Below are 5,514 nucleotides of genomic sequence, written 5' to 3' on the forward strand. Positions count from 1 at the left end.
GAAGAAATCTAGGGTTTTCAATTTGGAACGATATCTGGCAATGAGAAAGAACTGTTTTTCCGCCCCACCCCCAGCAGTTTGGTTTTTTGGGTTTTACACCATATAATTGGTTTTCGTTTATTTATTTATTGTTACCACCGAGTTGATTCTGACTCACAGTGACCCCGTATGTACAGAGTACATCTGCTGCATACAGTATTTAAGGTTGTGACCTTTCTGAAGAAGATTTCTAGGCATGTCTTCCAAGGCCTCTCTATCTAGGTGAGTTCAAACTGGCAACCTTTAGGCTTGTAGTTGTGTACTTAACCATTTGCGCTACCCAGGCACTTTCTGATAAGAATCTTATAATTCTATAACTGAAAAAAAGTGGTCTGATTTCTACGTGAATATAATTAAGAGAAAAAATATTGTCAATCTATGCTGATATGTGGGACCTGCCTTGAATTATCAGAATGCTTTTATATTTAGATTTTATATATTAAAAACATTTTTCTCTATAAGATGAAAGTAATTAGCACTTTGAGGACAAAAAGATGACAATACAAATTTTGAAGAATGAATTTAAGATTATGAATGAGTGATTGGAAAAATTATCATGAGCGAGAGCTCTGGAGTAGACAAAAGTTGGCTAATGGAGTATTAAAATTTAGCAAATATCTCCAGGAAGGAAAGTCATCAATTTATACTACAAAGATCATGGACTTATCCTAATATCTAATAACAAGGGATTTAATTTCCCCTGTGAAGAGAGAATTTAGCAATTTCTCTGTACCCCTAACTCCTTTACAGTCTTTATGAGCAAAGAACATCTGTTTCCAGCGATAAATCTGCCATGTCACCAGAAAATCTGAAGAAGACATTACCAGTTCATAATTCAAAATCCACAAGTATATAGATAAAAAGAAATATGTCCCATAAGATACTTACAATGTCACCTCCAGTTAATGCCACAGCATAATAGACTAATAAAGTATTCTCACCTTTTTTAGGAGCTCTGGTAGCATAGTGGCTAAGACACTTGCCTGCTAACCATACAGCTGGCGGTTCAAACCCACCAGCCACTCCTCGGAAGGAAGGTTGGGCAATCTTACTTCTGTAGTGATACTGCCTCGGAAACCCAAGGAGGGGTCGCTATGAGTCGGGTTTGACTCAACGGCACATAACAACAACAACAACAACACCTTTTTCATATATTAGTATATTTTATTGAAAATTTGCATTTTCTCAAGGCAGTTGTTTATTCTGGAGTTGAAACAGCAAAAAACAAAACTATAACATGGTGTTATATCATGTCTGAGAGACTCTAATTCCTGTGTTTTGTAGTGGTAAAACTACTATGTTCAGGTAAAAATCAGTAAATTAGAGTTTGTATATTGACTTCATTTATTTCTGGAAAAAGATATGTAGATTTATTTCTAAATTCCACTGGGCATGTAATTTTTATTTTTACTTAACTGCTCTACCTCGTTTTCCTCATCTATAAAGTAAGGATAATACTAATAAGTATGCTTTATGGTTGTTGAGAGGGTAATAGAACTTTCTATGATGATAGAATTGTTCTATAATACAGCTACTAAACATATTTGGCTACAGAGCACTTAATGTGGAGCTAGTCTATGCTCACAGTAACACTGAGGAACTGAATTCATAATTATATTGAATTTAAATAACCATATGTAAGGGTTGTTGTTGTTGTTATGTGCCGTTGAGTCAGACCCGACTCATAGTGACCCTTCCTTGGGTTTCTGAGGCAGTATCACTACAGAAGTAGATTGCCCAACCTTCCTTCCGAGGAGTGGCTAGTGACTGCAATATTGGAATGTACAGGTTTAGAACAATCCTTGTTGTTCTTTTCAGGTGACAGTGAGTCAGTTCTGAATCACAGCAACCTCATGCACAATAGAACAAAACACTATCCTATCCTGTGCCATCTTCAATTTTTGCTATGCTTGAGTGCATTGTTGCAATCACTGGATCAATCCATCTCATTGATGGTCTTCCTCCTTTTCACTGACCTTACCTTACCATGATATTCTTCTTCAGGGATTGGTCCCTAATGACAACATGACCAAAATAAGAGAGATAAGATCTCACCATCCTTGGATCTAAGGAGCATTCTGGCTGTACTTCTTCCAAGATAATACTATCTTCCAAGAAGTTCTTTGTTTTTCTGATGGTCCATGGTACATTCAATATTCTCCACCAACACAATAATTCAAATGCATCAATTCTTTGATCTTCCTTATTCATTGTCCAGCTTTCTTATGTTTATGAGGTTACTGAAAATATTATGGCTTGGGTTAGCCACAACTTATTCTTCAAAGTGACATCTTTGTTCTTTAACGCTTTAAAGAGGACTTTTGCTGGAGATTTGTCTAATGCAATAGGTCCTTGGATTTCTTGACTGCTGCTTCCTTTGTCATTGATTATGGATCCAAGTAAAATGAAATCCTTAACAAGTACAATTTTTTCTCCATTTGTCATGATGTTGCTTATTGATTCAGTTTTGAGGATTTTCCTTTTATTTATGTTGAGGAGTAGTCCATACTAAAAGCTGTAGTCTTAGATCTTTATCAACCAATATCAGACAAGTGCTTCAAGTCCTCTTCACTTGCTGTAAACAAGGTCATGTCATCTGCATATTACAAGTTTTTCATGACTCTTCCTTCAACCCTGATGTGATGTTCTTCTTCATGCACTACATTTTCTTGTATTATGTGCTCAGCATACAGATTGAATAAATAAGATGAAAGAATACATCCTTGACACACACTTTACCTCATATTTAACTGTGCAATAGTCCCTTGTCCTGTTTGAAAGACTGTCTCTTGGTCCATGTACAGGGTCTAAATGAGCAAAATTCAGTGTTCTGGAATCTCTGTTCTTCACAATGTTATTCATAATTTGTTATTATTCCACAGTCAATTGCCTTTATATAATCAATAAAATACAGGTAAACATCTTTCTGGTATTCTTTGCTTTCAGCCAAGATCATTCTAATATCAGCAGTAATAACCCTCATTCCACCTCTTTTTCTTAATCTGGCTTGAATTTCTAGTTGTTTCCTATCAATATGTTGCTGTAACCATTTTTGAATTATCTCCAGTAAAGTTTTACTTGCTTGTGATATTAATGCTATTGTTTGTCAATATCTGTATTCTGTTGGATCACCTTTCTTTATAATGTGCAGAAATGTGGATGTCTTCCACTTGGTTGGCCAAGTAGCTGTCTTCCAAATTTCTGGGATAAATGGTTGAGGATCTCCAGTGCTGTATTATTTGTTGAATTAACTCATTGGGTATTTTGTCAATTCCTGGAGCCTTGTTTTTCACCAGTTCCTTCACTGCATCTTGGACTTCTTTCAATACCATTACTTTTTGATCATATGTTACCTCTTGAAATGGTTGAATGTGGACCAATTTTTTTTGGTATAGTGACTGATTTTCTTCCATCTCCTTTGGACATTTCATGCATTGTTCAATATTCTGCCCATAGAATCCTTCAATGTTGCAACTCAAGGCTTGAATTTTTTTCTTTAGTTCTCTCACCTTGAGAAATGCCAAGCATGTTCTTCCCTTCAGTTTTCTAACTGCAGGTCTTTGCACATTTCATTCATTGCATTACTTTAATTTGCCTTCTCAAGCCATCCTTTGAAATCTTCTCTTCAGTTCTTTTATTTCATCACTTATTTTACTAGCTTTAGCTACTCCTCTTTCAAGAGCAAATTTCAGAGCATCCATTTCAGTCTTTTCTTCCTCTCCTATCTTTTTAAAGACCTTTTGCTTTCTTTATGTATGATATTCTTGATATCATCTCACAACACATCCAGTGTTCAGTCATTTGATTTCAATGCATGGAAACTATTCCTCAAATGGTTTCTAAATTCATTTGGGATATACTCAAGATCAAATTGGGGCTCTTATGGACTTGTTTTAATTTTCTTCACCTTCAACTTAAACTTGGTATGCACAATTGATGGTTTGTCTCATTGTATGCTCCTGGTCTTGTTCTGACTGATGGTATTGAACTTCTCAACATAGTGTGTTTCCACAGATATAGTTGATTTGATTCCTTTGTGTTGCATTTGATGAGTCTATGTGTATTGTCCCTGTTTTTGTTGTTGAAAAAAGGTATTTTGAATGAATAAGTTGTTGGTCTTGCAAAATTTTATCATGAAATCTCAGGTGTCATTTCTATCACCAAGACCATATTTTCCAATTACTGATGCTTCTTCTTTGTTTCTAACTTTTGCATTCCAATCACCAGTAATTATTAATGCATCTTGATTGCACATTTGGTCATTTTTATACTGCAGAAGTTGGTGAGAATCTTCAGTTTCTTCATCTTTGGCTTTAGTGATTGGTGCATAAATTTGAACAATAGAAGTATTAACTGGTCTTCCTTGTATGCATACAGATATTATCTTGTTACTGACATTGTACTGCAGGATATATCTTGAAATGTTCCTTTTGATGTTGAATGTGACATCATTCGTCTTCAATTTATCATTCTTGGCATAGTAGACCATATGACTGTCTAATTCAAAATGGCCAGTATAAGTCCTTTTTAACTCATTAATACCTAGGACTTTAATACTTTCACATTCCATTTCATTGTTTACAACTTCTGATTTTCCTAGATTCATACTTCAGACATTGCACATTCAAATTATTAATGAATGTTTGCAGCTGTTTCTTTTCATTTTGAGTCATGCCACAAATAGCAAAAAAAAAATGTCCAGAAAGCTTTAATCCAGCAACATTATTAGGGTCAACTCCGACTTGAGGAGGCAGCTTTCTCCCAGTTATATTTTGAGTACCTTACAACCCAAGAAGCTCATCTTCTAGCACTATATTAGACAATGTTTCCCTGCTCTTTATAAAGTTTTCAGTGGCCAATTTTTAGAAGTTTATTTGGTTATCCTTCTTCCTACTCTTAGTCTGGAAGCTCCACTGAATCCTGTCCACCATGGGTGACCCTGCTAATATTTCAAATACTGTTGGCATAGCCTCTAGCATCACAGCAATAGGTAAGCCACTATAGGACCACAAACTGACAGATGAATGGTAGGAATAATCTTTGGCATGCAATAAATGATCAGTGAATGTTAACTATAGTCAGCCTCTTTTCAGGACAAAATTTGCCACAAAAATGTTTCCTAGCAGCTCCAATACATGTGGCTTCTAAGATTTTGAAGAACTCAACAATATATATATATATAAGAAAGTTGTTCATTTCCTTTCTCCTGTTCTGTTATGTACATGTGTGCTTATTAAGTGAATTCATTGCTTTATACACTAAATAAAATATCTCCTAAGGAGCTCTGGTAGCACAGTGCCTAAGGCATCTGACTGCTACCTGGAATGTTGGTGATTCAAACCCACCAACCATTCCACAGAAGCAAGACTGGACAAACTATTTCCGTTAAGATTTACTGCCTTGGAAACTCAGTAGGGGTCACTATGAGTCAGAATCGACTCGATGGCAGTGGGTTTGGGGTTTTTTTTTTTTTTT

This window comes from Orycteropus afer, unplaced genomic scaffold, assembly GCF_000298275.1.
Source record: "Orycteropus afer afer isolate SDZICR_OR568_19922 unplaced genomic scaffold, OryAfe1.0 scaffold00629, whole genome shotgun sequence".
Classification (NCBI taxonomy): Eukaryota; Metazoa; Chordata; class Mammalia; order Tubulidentata; family Orycteropodidae; genus Orycteropus; species Orycteropus afer.